At 40.9% G+C, this 17,040-nt stretch overlaps 1 long non-coding RNA gene across 2 annotated transcripts in view; it reads left to right on the top strand.

The window, feature by feature from the left end:
• Nucleotides 1-7,685, top strand: part of LOC144783107 (uncharacterized) — a 97,551-nt gene extending 89,866 nt beyond the window's left edge. For both annotated transcript variants that reach the window (XR_013601406.1, XR_013601407.1), the window contains exon 5: nucleotides 7,085-7,685. This is a non-coding gene — a long non-coding RNA (uncharacterized LOC144783107). The remainder of the gene's footprint in view (nucleotides 1-7,084) is intronic.
• The last annotated feature ends 9,355 nt before the right edge of the window (nucleotides 7,686-17,040 follow it).

Below are 17,040 nucleotides of genomic sequence, written 5' to 3'. Positions count from 1 at the left end.
TATGGTAAGTATACTCAAGGTCTGATTCTCAAAGAAAGTTGTAAATATTGCATTGATGCCGATGCCTTCTTTTATTTATTCAGAAACATTTCTAGAAGAACCCCTGGAAACATGTAACATTTGCAGGTTTTCTTCTTTGAAGATATATACATACATCGGCTCTCCTGGCTTTCTCCTGGACAAACTCCAAGTGGTTCAAAATGCGGCGGTTCGGCTCCTCTTTGACATCCCCAGGAGACGAAGTGTCCGCAAACAGCTTTGTGATCTTCATTGGCTCCCGGTGGCTCAAAGAGTGCGATTCAAGGCGTTGGTCCTGACTCACAAAGCCCTACATGGCCCGTGTCCATCTTATCTGAGGGCCAGATTTACATTCTACCAACCAACGCGCCAACTCAGCTCGGCGACCCTTAGACGCCTGGTGGTCCCCAGATTTAGAAAATCACGTCTAGGTGGTCAGTCTCTGGCTGTTAGAGCTGCCACCTTGTGGAACGACCTACCAGACCTATTAAGACATACCGCTGAGCTGGCCATCTTTAAAAAACTCTTAAAAACACATCTGTTTCAACAAGTAGTTTAATTCCTCAGCTCTATTTGCCATTGTTTCTCCCACGCGCCAGGACAGTCTTGACTAACAGTGCGCGCTACAAATCCAGTTATAACATAACTTATAACATAACATACACGTTTTCACATGAGAAAAACGAGGGTGAAATGCATTTGCTAATTTTTGGGCCTGATTGAGAATTTGACGGATGAACTCCGTCAGAGTGGGGGAGGACATAATCTCTACTATCCTGATGGAATAATGTCCATTAAATTTAGAGATGACGTCCAGCAGAGCGATCATCTCTGTACATCGGCAGGAACCGCTGTCACAGTGGGAGTTAGTTTCATAAAAACTAAGAGGCTTATTTACAATCGCGATGCGCGGCCGGCGCGTCACTTTTAACATGGGAAAAAGTGGCGACGGGAAGCGTAAGGGGCTTGTAAATAACTCCCTTAAAATGAATTACTCTCACCCGGGATGTTTCGCCCAGGGTGGGGTATGGTCATTATTTTTTTTTCTATCACTGATGATGGACAGGAAAAAACAGACAATATATTGTCCACCCCCGAATAGGGTGTGCAGTGTAATGTCATTCCTCAAACAGCTCCTACTTGATCAGGGCATCAGACGAAATTTTCTGGTGACAGAGCCCAGGGAGACTCACTTGACAAAAAATATTAAAACCTGCCAAACAATAAATTGGGTCCTTTATTTTCTAGTGGAAAACTGTTTATCCATTGAGAAATCTCTGCCGCTACTGCCCCAATAATTTTGGGGGGTGATTCTTCGGCTTCCCAGCCTGGAGGAAATGGATTAGAGACTCGTTTTTTAATGCCACAAATGTGTGCTTTCTTGGGTGTACATAAACTCACATGTCATTCCAGCCCAATAGTAATGCTAGTAGATTTAGTCACACGAATGATGAAGAGCAAAACTTTCCCATGACAAAGCCCAACCTGTTAGTGATAGGGCCTCATTTCAATACGTCAAGTGCAAATCAAGACCCATGAATTATGTGCCTTGAATACATAGTCAAGGTGGACACAGTCAATGTCACAGATATATCCAAAACAGAAATCGGAATGTCTGCCCTATATGTTTCAATTTACAGGCTCATGAAGAGTCCTACAATAATAATACGCACAGCTTGGAGCTCACTTGTCACGGCCTACACATTTAAATTTTCCACACAACTTCAGAATAAATATATTTTATTTTCATTTTTCATGATATAAAAGTGATGAAAAAAGTGTCCAAAAACATCATCATTTCAATATATACATAATACAACAATACACTCATAGTCAAGGAAAATACACAGCCCCTTGGCACCCTCTCATCTTTCATTCATATTTGCAGACCCATTCCACCCATACAAACTCACACATTCGATTCATTCATTCACATTAACTCAATCCAAAAGCCTCACAACCTATCTCAGACAATTACACTGACGTTGTCCTGCAGTATCCTCTCAGCAGCTTGCTAGGGAGAGATATGATATTGTGAGCAGGACAGATGTTCACCACGCCAACGCGCGTTTCGGTGCCAAGCCCGATCTACGGCGGCACCTTCATCGGGGCATGTGTACGAGGGGGGGGGGCACAACGGGGGCAACACAATTTTGCAGCCGTGACAACTCTTGAATTCAAATGGCGCAGGCTGAACACCCTTCACACTTCCGGGGGGCTTCCGTCTAATTCGTCGAACGACAGAGTTGGATCAGGGGGGCTCTAAGGGCCCTAAGGGATAAAGGCTACTTCCTTATCGTACCTTACAACTGTTGATACAGCGAAACAAACACTGTTTATACGTATTTCAGAATTCAACGTTTTTCTTTCCTTGCGGTCGATTATCGTCGCATACACAGTAGGGGTGAGAGATCAACCAGGACGGACCTCCTCTTTTAAACCCGATGGTCTTCAGGCAGCATTTTCCACATCAGATATTCCGTCAGTGGCCGTGGTGGTCCGGGCGTTCACAGATATAGGCATGTTTCGACACCTCAGTTACAGAAAGCAAAGGGCAAAATATTGTTTATGCAGGGCTTCAATCCTCCTACACAAAGGAAAAAATCACATGTACAGTCACGCATGTTGAAATAGAAGTCAGGCAGCGATTGTGCTGTTGTACTAAACAGTAGCCACAGCTATCGGCAGGTTCCCTGTGGGCAATCCCCATTGTGGATGAAAGTCTGGAAGATTTATGACAATCATCTCATTAAAGTGGTATCTAAAGGATATAAAACAATCAAGTTGCATTTTGATACTTCTGTGCAAGTTGTGGCCCTGATGAGCTACTGAAATCCTTTTCACATCAAATAACAAGTAGAAAAGGTTATTGTGAAGTTGGGGAATGTGTCCATCATAGAAAAGGGGAAGGGACTACTGCATGGGTTTTGGCAATTGTTGTTGCAAAGAAAGCCAAATAACCTGCCTAAGTACACATCTACATTGACATGAGAGCATTCTCTCCATTGACATGAGACCATTAAGCAAGAGAGACGAATCATCACTGTGGTTGACATGAATACTGGGTATGATGAGATGGAGCAGCACTAAGACTCGAGATACATCTCAACTTTCTCCACTAATGCATGTCTTAAGTGACTAAGTGGTTCTGGTTTGAGGAGTCACCCACAGTTCAACAATTGCAGAATGTCATCCATGTAATGCTGTTTGATCTCCTGACTTAGAAGATAGGTGCAGGCCATAAAGGAGAGGTTAAAGGAAGAAGTGAAATGCAACTTGTGTACAAGAGAATTTAAACCTTAAGGATTCAGTCAAAAATGTAAGGAAGATGGGCGAAGGGAAAAGGAGCAGGGATGAGGTACATGCAAAAAAAGATGCAGGGGAAAGAGTAATGGGAACTGTTAAAAGAGGGAGTTGCAGGGTCGAGAGGAACAGAAGAGGGGAGAGCTGCATGTAAGAGAAACGTGATTTCAGGAAGATGAGCAGAGTGGTAGGTTCATGGAATCAAAAAGAGGTGACGATGTGCCTAGGAGATGTGAAAGGAGTAAGTCTGAGTTGAGAGGTGTTGGTGAGTGGTGCAGAGAAGGTGCAAAGGTTAAAGGGAAACGGTGAAAGTGCAAGGTGTAGTAGAGAAATGAATGGTAGAGATACAAGGGAGATGTGTAAAGGAGAGATGAAGGACAAAGGAGAGGCTTAGGGGAGAGTTACCAGAGATAAGGGAAGAAAGAGCAAGTATTTACCTCGGGAGGTATAAACGAGAGACTTGGGAAGATGGGGAACCATAGTGAGCTGCGTTACAGTAGGCTCTTGAAAGGAAATGGGAATGGGAAGGCATGTAGGGAGAGGGGAGAGCAGCAAAGGATAATTGAAAAGGACAGATGAGGGTTGCAGTCCAGGGGTAAATTGAAGATGCAGGGAGGAGTGCAGGGAGGGAGGGAGGACCTTAGGCATGTGCAAGCTGTGCATCTGCACAGGGCCACCAAACCCCAGGGGCCACCACGCCAATATATACCCTTATTATAATAATCCTCTGAGGATGGATACATATTTGTGTGGCGGCCCCTGGCAGGGATTTGGCGGCCTCTGGCTCTGTTCCCCTTCCAAACACCCTGACCCCCCCCCCCCTCTTCACTGACCTCCGCGCTCCATCCCGCCCGGACCCCCTCTTCCGGGGACCCCTACCTAAGCTCCCTGCCCAGGGCCGCCATGAGCCTTGAGCCGCCCCTGGAGGAGAGGAAAGTGGTTCATGGAAGAGGGTTGGATGCTAAGGGCTAGTGTATGAGGGTCTTGGCACGCATCTGCTTTATGGTCTAACGGCAAACAGTCAAACAAGTACATCAGGGTCACACAAATCCGCTAAAATATGTCTTGCTGGGAACCCCAAACATCCTTCAGATGGCATTGGGTAGAGAGACAGAGTCAGAAATAGAGGAACTCCGAGAGGGACAGATGTTTACCTAGAGCAATAGAATAGATAAAGGTCAAAGAGAGAGAAAGTTAACTTTTCCAGGGGGCTCCTTTTGCAACAGGCTACCCTTGTGGGAGATGGTAATCCCACGCAGTCAGCTCGCACATGTGTTCACATGCATGTGCTCACATGTTTGCGTGTAACTCGCCTAAAGCCTCTTGTTCTAGCTGGGCAGGAGCTCCTTATCCTAAAAGGTGAACACTGGCTGTTAGCCTTTTCAGTCCAGAGCCACTGAATTTAGCAGTCAGTGAGACTCAGTTGGTTAGACTCACTCACACTAAAAGTCCAACACCAGGTAGTCAAAAAGTGAAAACTCCAGGGGGGGTTAATGGGTGGAATCCAGTTCCTGCAGTTTCAGTAAGAATATTCAAGAACCTGGTGTGTTAGGCTGTCTGAATCTTTTCCATAGAGTGCTCTTCTGTGAAGACACTCAGGTGTAATTTGAGTCTGTAATGCTTCAAGTGAAAACTACTGGAAGGCATAGGAAGAGACAGCCTGGGTGAGGTTTTGTCATTAAAGTCAAGCTGAATAAATTATATACAAGCAAATTACAATTCAAATAAAATATTGATAGTTAAATAAGAATTTACCATGGCACATGAAAAGCATGCCACATGTCTTATGTTTTTATAACTTTGCCACCAATTAATATGTCATCTCGGGTGACTTTTATGAAAATGATGGTGGGGGGTGTGAGATCAGTTAAACAGTTGTTAGCTATGACTCAGCTTCGGGAATCCACAATTGTATTACCTTCAACTAGAAGGAGGACACAAGTGGCTGAGCATTATTTACAATCTAGAATATCACTCTCAGAATATATTCTGCATAAACATTTTGTACTAAATATCTTTTACAAAATAACAAAAATCTGCACCCAACGGTGGTGTATTTTTGTGAATGATATTTAGGATATGAAATTAATAACAGATAATATTTCTGTATACTATATTCTAACATACAATGGAAAGACGCACTCATGTAATAAGCAATCTACAGTAATTAGCCCTTTTAATCTTGGGACTGCAGCCTTCCAATAATATTCTTAATGGTGGACCATGGTGTTTAGTGAGATAGCCCCTGCTTCACTGGAGGAAAGGATAGTCCCAGACTGCAATTGTGCCTGCTTACTCAGTAATCGGGCTGACCCATATCTACAGGATTACAGGTTATTATCTCTGCTCTCTCTCACATCCTGTAAACAATTTTGCCAGGAAATGACATGAACATCTGGATAATTAAATAGACAAGACAGTAACAAAAGCAATCACACAAGTTGTCATGAGTATGTACAATGTGGTGGCGCCTGTGTCTTCAGTAGCGTTGTCTACAAAGGGTGTGAGGTTCCCGCTACTGTATGCATTTGTGGACTTCTTCAGATCTTTGGACACAGTGAGGTGACAGTGCTTTTGGATGAAGCAGCAATTAAGTATGTTTTTTCTGATCTGTACAGTACAATGGGATGAGAGAGTGAATGTGGAAGGACTGTCATTATTCATGTGAGGACACATGTGAAAGATGGGATTTGGTAACGTTTTGTCATTGCATCAATTATAGTGACAGTTTATGTAGGCGATCTTGAAAAGACCCCAGTTGAATATTATTAGAACCCCTGGAAAATAGGGCTGGAATATAGGAGAGATGGGTGCACTGTCCCAATGACCGGATCATCTGTGATTGGCCAAGGCATTGGTAGTTTAGCTGAGTTGCAAACCTACTTTAGGCTGAAGTGTATGACGATCTATGTTAATAATAAAAAATCCTCTAATTTGGGTTTATAAAATGAGGCATCTTCTTGAATTGTGGTGACAAATGTTTTGATGCAGTCAGCACTTATTGCTACCAGAGAATAATAATAATAATAATAATCCACATTTGTAAAGCGCGAACCATCACCCGTTAGGGTCTCTAGGCGCTGGGGGCCGTCGGGAAGATTAAGCAAGCTATTGCCCAGAGTCACATGGTGCTGGGCTAATCTGTCGCAAGCCCTGGGGATCGAACTGTGATCCCCAGATTTCGGAGTCAGTCACCCTGGCCGCGGCGCCATGCTTGATAACCCTATATTTTGTTGTCCACTGGGGTACATGACGCTCACTGATGCCAAGATATTTATAAATCTTGGATCCATTTTATAAAATGTTTTGCCGGATACCATTTTAAGGACCAAATAATTGATTATTATAGGTCTGTATCTATTCAGTTGTTTCTCTGTGATGAAATTGCAAATTTTCAGCTGCTAGTTTTATACATATAGGTCTGTGTCTTTAAAAAATCAGCATTTCGAAGGAAAAGGCAGAGTCTTTTCTTCTCAGCATAAGCATATATATCTCTAACAATAGTATTTCTTGGTGTAGGTTTACCTGGCTTTGCTCATAAATTTGTATCTATGCTTCACTGTATGCCAGTGCTTCGATGTAAACAGCAAACCTGCATACTTCATTGTGTATATTTTAATCTTTTAATATAACTCAGTATTTTCTTGTAGTTATGTTCATCAGAAACCAGGTTACCTGTTCAGTCCTCTCACTGTGTCATTTACTGAAATCTATCCCAAAACTCAGAATTTCTAATACTTGCTTCATTTTTGTAATTCCTCAGGCAAAGCAAGAGGGTCCTAGTGATAACAAATCAGAAGAGGGGACTTCGAGAGAAAACTAGAGACACCCTGTTATGTCCTCGCCACTGACTCACATCACCAAGTAATGCTGGCAACAACAACCCAACAATGAACAAGAGAAAGATGGAAAGAGACAAGCCTTCTATGCTTTTTGTTTAATAATTGTCGTCAATTAATTTTATCCCAACAGTGGAAGCAACTTTCTTTGGGCCAAGCAAGGCATTAAGGCCATCTTTCTTTGGGCACTCAACAAAGGTAGTTATTGAAAGACAACCATCCAAGTATTGAGGCGTGCTCTGTCCCTACATTGGTACCTCTTTCCTTCCTCTGTTTACCATTTTCCTAGACCTGAGTGTCATTGACCATATCACAGAAATATAAGGTGAAAGGTGAATAAGGTTCACAAACCGTCTTCAGATCATATATCAATATCAATATCACAGCCATCTTGGAAGAGAACATTTAGTCATGAACACACTATGAGCCTTTCAACAAACCAGAAAGATTTTATGTCTGGTGCACAGAAAGATTTTATGTGTCAAAAAGACAAATGTTATGCTTAAATAAATGGCAGAAACCACATATTGTTGTCTTTACTTTGTGTTGGAATTATCCAGCATTATTGTCTATTGACTTCATAAATCAACACATGATTTGTAAAACTGTTCTCTGCTCACACGATGATTTAAGCACAAGTAATATTTCATAATGCAACTTCGAATTGCTGATGTTCATTTAGCAGTTGGACAAAAACAGACATTATATTCTGGCTAACACAATTTTTTTGATTCTGAAACCAAGTCCTTTACACCAAAAATGAAGGCCATGTAAGAAAAGAGACCTATGGCATACTTCAGTCCCACCTAATCCATTCATCCTTTCCAACCATCATGTCCTAAACATCTGGCCACTTTTTCAATGAACGGAAAACAGAGTAGGAATACTGCCCTTGTGTATATATCACTTGATTAGTTGGTTGCATTATATCTGACATATCTGTTGTCTCTTAAAATTGTTAGAATTCTCCGGATGGATCATTTTAGTAGATGTCCATATTTGAGCAAAAGATGTTTCCTATAAGTTCTTTACATATGGCTAGACAATTGAGCCCGTCTTCTCACATGGGAGCCTGTCGTGGGCCTCACTTTTACAGGCCTGAACCATAGAGAGAGATCAAAAGTCTGAATATCTTTCTTTAAATATTGCCTTCATCTTTCAGTTGATGTTGTCAACTCCAGGAATGCCTGTTTTGGTCATAAGATCTAATAGAGCTGATGCTGATCATCTCCCATTCTTTACATACAGGGACTCATGTTCTGACCATGTTGACAGCCAAATTGAAGTCTTCATCACTGGTATTCATTAAAGTTCCCTTACTATTGTGTCCACACAGATAGTGTTGAGTGTACCTTGACTTTCAAAATATTTCACAGTACAACCACAACCGGAGATGCGCCCCTGGCACAAGTTGCAACCTGATGAACACCAGGCACTCCTAAAACAACACTAAAACTAAGGGGCATATTAGCAAGAACCTCGTTAAAATTATCGCAGTTTTAGCGGCAGGAAACTGCTGCTAAAACGGCGATAATGGGCTTGCTAATATGCGTTATTGAATTCCAATAGAAGCCCAGGTTAGATGTCCTGCACATCTAACCTGCGCTTCTATTGGAATTCTATAACGCATATTAGCAAGCCCATTATCGCCATTTTAGCGGCAGTTTCCTGCCGCTAAAATGGCAATAATTTTAATGAGGTTCGTGCTAATATGCCCCTAAGTTGTTAAATTGTTGTTGGGTACGTAGAGGTAAGTGGTAAAGAGGCATCAGCCATAAATGGCTGGATGCCCTGCCTTTTCACTTGTTTTATCCCCTTTTTTCTTCCCATTTGGAAATCAAAGGATGTTGACTTTCTCAGTGACAGAACAGCAACCATCTATGCTGTTGGTAAAACCCCTTTGTTACCCTGAACCCCAGTGGAGACGGCATCAGAAGGACCACCCATCTTACGATAACACAAATGATGCCATGCCTTCCAGCTTTTTTGTTGTCTGGTAATGTCATGTGCACCATAGTTGTCTGAGACAGCAAAATTGAAGTAATGTCTACAATGTGCAGGGAGATAGTTTTCAGCACATCAGGGTGTTTAGCTTTACATTTTCTAAGGATAGGCTCTCATTTTGGGGTTATCCTTCACAAAATGGAAAAAGTGTTGCCCGGTTGGCTATCGCGCATGGCATGGAATGCCAGTCATGACTTTTCTTCTACTGAAGCAGAACCACATCTCCGAATAAAGGCAGCAGACCAGGCTGCAAATGCAAAATATGGTTGATTCTGCTTCTCGAGCTGTTTGGCCTCATACATGCCTGACATTGAATAAGACCATGGTTTTCTACTAGTATTACCAGATTCAGGAAGAAAGTCAATGATCTGTTCAGAAAGGCTAAAATTAAAAAATAGATTCACAATATGGTGAAGTATTCTGTGGAGCTAATGAGCGATTTCCATACAGTCTTGATTAAAGCAATTGTAGAGACCACGGAGAAGGCAAACATTCAACTTACCCTTCCTAGAAAATAAAACTAAGCTATTATTAAATTCCTTCCATGTATCACCGGTTATACTGGTCCTTTGTGTGACCTTAAGGAGTTTTGCTATCAATCTTGATATTTAAAAATAAATAATAGACAGCAGCAAAATGTTATTTTGTGGAATGGCTTACAATTCCACCAAATTCCTGATGATAAATTCAAGTATCACTTTGTACAAATGCTTAGGAGTCATTACCAATGTTAACCAATGCTTCTGAATTACTTTTTCACAGCTGGATACATTTGGATTCAGACAAGATTCAGAAAACAATTGTAGGTTTGGTGGAGTAGTTGATGTGTGAACCATCTTCTAATGTCTACTGGGCACGGCTGCAATTTTGACACTTTGAGCTTTAAATCCCAGTCCTCAGGAATCTGAACCAGCTGCCATTGAGCTACTAAACTGAGTCCAAGTTAGTCCTTGCGGTGTCTAATGGTGTGTTTGGCTCAAAGCCAAGAAGCATCCATGACTTTATTTCCCTGTTACCCATCACATCACACCCTAGCTTGGCTAGAGACCTTGCTCTGAGCCCCACCTCTCTGTACTCAGACCCATGATGCCCTGGTGATCTAACACTGTTGTAGTATGACCCTCTTTCCTGGTCTTCCCTTGCATCAGTCCATTCCACAAAATTCATGTTTGGTTATGGTCACAGGCAAGCCACACATAGCCTAGGTGTTGAGGATCCCAGAATTTTAAGCACCATCCTCCCACCGATGGGGTTTATTTTGCAGCAAACAGCCTGGTAGCATCTCGGACAAAGGCAAAACAAGTAAATGTGGAAGCATAGGGTGCTCATTTCAAGTGGCCTATTAATGCTAATAGGGCCAGTGATAGAAGGTAAAGCCCCATCGGGATTATGAGATCTGTGGAAGCAGATAAAATCTCTGTGTGGAAGTACGGGAAAAACGAAGAATTATTGGGGAATTGGACCTGGAATTGCCAATTTCCCCTGATAAATCCTCATTTCTTAGTAGACGCTCAGAGTCCAATGTGTGATGGACCGTTTTTTTCCCCAACCCCGGAGTTGCCAGTACTGCGGTATTGGTAATGCCAGAAGTGTGGAAAATCTGGACAATTTACTGCGCCGCTCATAATGAGGGCCATAGTATTCAGAATATCCATGTTTACCAACTTGATGGGCCAGAGGGTCATAGGTTGTCAATTATCATCCGTTTCTCTGGGTTGTTGTACAGCAATGCTTCACAAAGGCATTAATACCCCTCTTGAAGGTGCTGTTTGTGAGGCTAACTCCACTCAAGTTCGTATTACAGGTCTCATGCTGGTCTGGAAATTCTGTAAGATTACTGTAATTCTTCTTGTAGTAGGAACACGCCTGTTATGTAGATCCTCTGCCAAAGCTAAAGCATGGAATGACACAAAATGTAGTAAGAAATCAGGCTCAGTCTGTACACATGTAGTTAAAGCACCATTCTCACCCTTTATGGCCAAACTCATATTCCGACAGGGGTGTAGGTTGTTGTGCCATTGTACAAATTCCAATGTGCGTCTCTATGTAACAATGCCTGCCATGTCACAGTGATATTTTCAAAGGGTTTAGATTTGTGGGACAAAATCAGATATTTAAATTGCCCAGGATAAATACATGCCAACCTTGTGTTAATGCAGCTCCTGTATGAATAGAAGCCTCAGAACTACCAAACTGGATTTCTCGAATTTGAAATAGATTTTGGCGATGGCAACCTCCACACACTACAAGTTAAAAGTCTCTGGAGTGTTGTAGAACCAATGTTTATTGTTGATAACCATTTCCACTACCTTGATGATTTCCTGTTGGTGATCATAGAATACAGTGATTCAATATTATATGTTGGGGATCATGGTGATACAGTAAATCAATATCACATGTAAGGAGAATATCAAAGGTGGGATCAAAACTAAGCATGGCTGGAGTTCACGGAGTTCCGCTACGCAGAACTTTGCGAAATGCAAAAAAACTCCACCACGCTACGCGGAGCTCCGCGAGCCGCAGAGTGCGTTAGATAAATGCCTTTCGCAGTGATTTTCAGTGCCAGGTGCTTGCCGCACTGTGCAATCATCGTGAACCTTCAACATGCACAGCGCGAACGGGCGCTGCTTCCTTTCTGCCCCTCGAGTAGATTTTTACTTGAGCGGCAGCTTTCTGAATGTGAACGGATGGTTTCTCAACGCGAGGGGTTGTGAGCATTCGTGACCACTTGCAATGAGAAATCTGACCGCCCGCGTTGAGAAATCTCGCTGGGAGGATGATTTTCGACGCTCGTGGTCGCCAACTTGATATTGACGATTGCAAATGAGGAAAAATCTCACATGGAGGTGGATTTTCCTCACTCGTGCTCGCCAACTTGACGTTGATGAACGTGAGCAAGGAAAAAAACTCCGCTAAGCAAAGCTGAGCTTCTCGGAACTCCGCGATCTCCGCCTAACTCGGCAAACTCCGCGAGCGAAGCGGAGTTCACCGCACAGACTTAATCAAAACCTAGATCCTTGAGAACACTTCAAATGTCTGTGGTGTCACACATCTAGGATGCTTGTTGTACTCATGTCTTCTTCAAAAAGAAGTCAGAAAACTTGCATGTGGCTTCTAGACCAGAACAAATCCTTTAAATAATTGGTCTAGCAGGTGGCAGGAGACTATTTTTGTATATCTTTAGACATATATAGAAGATTGGTATTCTTGGAGGTTCCTCACAGAAAAACTGTGGCTTCTCCAGGTCAATCTGTTTCTTGAGACTGTTAAGGTGACCAAATCTTTATCAGTTTTATCTCTAGGGCTTTCCACTGTCATCTGTGGGTGAAAACCAAACAGGTCTTCCCATTATAGTTAACAGCACAAACATTTTTCATAGCTGCAGCTCTTTATTTTGAAGATGAAACGCTGTGATTTGTATAGTTTACATTCTGTGGGGAACCAAAAAGCACATTTCAGTAAAGAAGTTATCAGCCAACAGATTTGGGACTTACGAGAACATTCAGGATGAATTAAGCAGTAAAGTTTATGAAGGTTCAAAAAATGTATGACACAAATTTAATTGGAAGGCATAATTTTTGTTCTTTAGATCGAAATGTAATTCCTTAAAATTGGTAAGCATCAATAACAATAAATACATGTCATCCATCAGAAATAACGGATAATGAAAGATAATGTCGCCACCAACAATAAATGGTATTGCCTCCAATTAATAGATTTGCTGCCAAGAGTTAAGGTGCAAATTCCTGTGAAATTAAACGATAAGACACTTAGCTCCTAACAGAATTATAATTACTTTAGTGATAAAGGGCTTTCCTCCGTCTCTAGCAATATATGGTTTTCTTCGCATGTAGTTTTTGTCCAGGAAAGGTTTATTTCTCAAAGAAGACGTATTCTCATCGCTCAGATTATATCTCCCAATACATTATAGAGCTTTGTGAATAAATGACCAAATAGATTCAATAAAGGCTATGGTGGCAAAATAATGTTTCCCAATTGTATAAATGTAGACTATATATTAAGGATTCAGGTTTAAAAATTGCGTCCCGATTCTTGGTAAAAATGATTGTGCCCATTGCTGGAATTCTCCAACTTTGCACCGAGTCTAGATGAATGTAAAATATGTTTAAGATTTTCATAAAGTTCCCAGCTTAGGTCTCTTTCTTTAACTTAGGATATCTGGAGTTGTGCAGCATTAATAATAATCTGACATTTCACAGAAAGGGTGTTATCTCTTTTTTCTTAAAGTGTAGAACATCTTTCCATCTGACATGTTCTTTTCTACACACACTTTTTAGGGTATTCTGTGGTCTCTTGCTCACTTCTGTCCCGCTTGAAAATAATTCAGCCAGTTAACTGTAAAGTACAAAGAAGTTTTTGGACAGGCTTAGCAAATGTTTATGCATACCCACCAAGTATGAACGTGAGTACCCGCCACATTTGCATTGTATTTTCTTACTGAATACTGAATGTATGCGAGTTTCTGTACAATATGAGAATTAACTTTTGTTGCAAAATGGCCTTTGAAAAAGTCTTTAGTGTGAAATGACCTTTGGAAAATCGTAGTGAATGAGAGCCATGGAATGAAGTCCCGCCCACAGAATGCAATAAATAAGTATCAACAGTAGATTCCTTACTCAACTAATTGAATATGACCCAAGGTGACTCAAGCTCATGTCCAGATACGGTACTTTCCTTCCCAGGGGACAAAGTTAAGGATAGACTTTACAGGTGTCTTGGCAATTGAGTCACTATCAATTATCAAATTCTTTTTTTTTAAATTGTATTATCAGATGTGTTTATGTGAACCCAAACACCGTCTATTCATAAGAGGGCAATGGACATTCTTGGGTAGCAACATGTAATGTAGCTGTGATTTCGAAGGCGCTTAAGCATAGGTACGATGTGTCTTCCAGACAACAATAACATTAAGTGCCAAGAAGCTGAAGCGACTCACAAATCATCGATCCCAGCATGGACTGAGGGCAGAGGAGAAGGGAGAAGGAAATAATAGGTGGCCTTATCTTTTGATTTTATCCTGTGCGATTTGTTTGTAACTTGTTTTATCCTGTGCTTTTATGGTCTTTTAGACCGAATAAAGATTATTTGATTGATTCAATAGGTAGCAGACTGATCCGTAGGAAACCTGCCATTTACTTTCAGAAAACACCTCACGCTTACTGAAAGACTTTCTTTATTATTCATAAGTCGATAAGATGCCACATTCATAAGTCCGTATGATACCACACTATTAACATACATTACTTTATTAGATCACTGAGGTATTATTGTCATTTGCGTGTTGTTGCTGTGTGATTTTGTATGTTTTTGATGGATCCTCTTTTGTCTGTTTCATGAGTGTAATTGTGTCTATTTTCTGAGTGCCTGTTAGCATTATTTTACAAGTTGTCTACTCTTTGCTTATGACCGTAACTCTGTCTTGTTCATTATCTAAAATGCTGCTCTTTTATGTCTGCTAGCCAGTTGTTTTTCTTTCTTAACCATGTGATTAAGGCTGTCTCCTTCATGTTTCAAATTTTGTCCCAAATGCGCATAAAGTGATGGGAGGAATTCTTGCAAATTGTTTAACCATGGGCAATCACTTGGGTAGCATTTCAAATAAGGTTATGTCCAGATGTTGGTCCCTTGCTAACTGTGCAAGCTGCATCAGACTGAAGAGGCCCATGGAGGCTGAACCTGGTCTTGGGTCATTTGTGTTCCAGTTTAGAGAGGACATAGCTTGGCAGTTTCGGCTTGAATGCTGCCATTGGAGCGGGGCCATGGGTGATTTTCATATAGCTGGGCATAATCTGAGGTGGCATAGTGGGCAAAAAACGACGGGATGGAATACTAATGCAATTGATGGCCAGAGGTTAGACTACTTGCAAGCATTCCTCCAATCATCTTTTGTGTGTCTTATTTTGTCTCCATGGGACGCAACATTAGCATTAAGCTAGATTCAATTCTTGGTCTTGGTCTACTTGATCTATCTTTTGCTTCTGACAGTGCCCACCATTCTTTTCATCATGCTGTTCACTAATCTAGCCCAATCTCCAATACTGAATTTACTTGCTTTTACCACCACATATCCAAAGTCTCACATTCTAGATCTTTGGAAGACTATTCTTATCTGCCATGATACCTTTGCACTCTTGGGCAACTCTATCCATTGTTCTCTTCTTTTCCCAAATCTAACTTTGGTAATCTAGTCCCAGTTCTAAGTAGATAAGTTGCAAAATCATTTTTAATATTTCTGAAGGTGATCAATTTGTTCAAGAACAGAAGCCTGCTTGCTGAAGTTATCTTCACCTGTGGTGCTGTCTCACTCCTTTCTGACTAAAACGTGAATTCTCCACTTTTTTGCTCTTCCCCCTCTGCAATCCTTCAACTTCCCCATGTTCTGTCCCCTTTCTCCTACTTTTATTATTAGCACCTATTCAGGTTGCAATTTATGTTTCGCCTTTAATTCCTTTCTGTAATCAAATCTCATTGGCTGGTCCAAATTTGAAACATCCAAACCCTCCTCATATTTTTGACACCTACTCAAACTCTTATAGTTGGCTTCTTTTGTTTTATTCTTATCTTTTCATTAGTCTTCCTATCTGTTTTATCAACCTTAAGTATTCTGAAATCTGAAAAACATATTTTATGCCATTTTCCTGACACATTTCATTCATGTGTATCTCGCTCATTTCATTGAAGCTCTGTAAGTTGGAATCCAGCGCGGGCGCACTCTGAATGGAGTAACCAGGTGCTTTACAAATCCCTAACGTAACATGACATTTCTCCAAATCTGGATATACGAGACATACAGTTCATGAATATTTCTCTGCATTGTTTAGTTTTTGTCTTCTCAGTGGGATGCCCAGATACATCTATGGTCTTGATCCTCTCTACTTGTTTGCTCTAATTCCATCATATTTCTATGGTGTACACCACAGGCATCCTCACAAACCCTTCTTGACAATATCCATCCTTTCTAGGAGCTATTATTCTTTTTGCCAGCTTTCTCTAAATAAAGTTTAACTATGGAATGCTTGTACAATGTTCCTAGAAATAATGTTATTTATTCACTCTAAATATGGTATTGTCTTTCTTCATTCTTTCATAATAAATACTGGCATTCTTCATTCAAAACTTTCTTCCATCAGATTAATGTTTTTTATTTGTTTATACACTTTTTTGTTAAAAACAAAATCTCTATACGGATACAGTACTTTGGTGTAAAGCAATATATAAATTAAATAAATAAATACATAAATAAATAGGTGTGTGACAGTACTGACTTCCTGTGTGTCAGTACTATATGATTACTTCTGTTCCGCTGCTCACTGACTCTTGAATGTGACTGCCCATTCCTAGTGTTTCTGTACCTGCATTTGTCAGTGTGTTGCAGCTCTTTCACTTTTTGTGTATTGAACTTCTAATACCTTTGTGAACTTAGTCATTGATTCTTTCATTGTGACCCATCCACACCTTGGTGCAAGTACAGTACAATCAGTGTTCAAGAGACCTGAAGTTATATTATACTGCTGATATAGCATTTTTTTGTGGTAGATTACAACTGAGAACAAAAGGTAAACCGACTGTTCTTTCTTCCCACAGCATGAAAATTATGTTGCAGCTTTGATGCCTGTGCGGACTTTCCTTGGATAGATGCGGGTAGAAAAGGGTCACATGACTGCATCCATGGTAGTGTGGTGAAATAGTTAAGTGGGTACAAATTCTGTTGTGGAAATCTTTGCCATAGACTTTAAAAAGGCAAGAAAATCTTAGCCCTTCATTCTTCTCATAATGACAACATGAGTACCATTGAGTTGGCTAGGTAAATATAATTATTAGTTAATTGAATTTGTGGTATGTGGTATAAAGAAAG

The sequence above is a fragment of the Lissotriton helveticus genome, chromosome 9 (genome assembly GCF_964261635.1).
Source record: "Lissotriton helveticus chromosome 9, aLisHel1.1, whole genome shotgun sequence".
In the NCBI taxonomy this organism is placed as follows: Eukaryota; Metazoa; Chordata; class Amphibia; order Caudata; family Salamandridae; genus Lissotriton; species Lissotriton helveticus.
The sequence above is the reverse complement of the archived record's forward strand: the minus strand, read 5'-3'. Positions and strand labels throughout refer to the sequence as shown.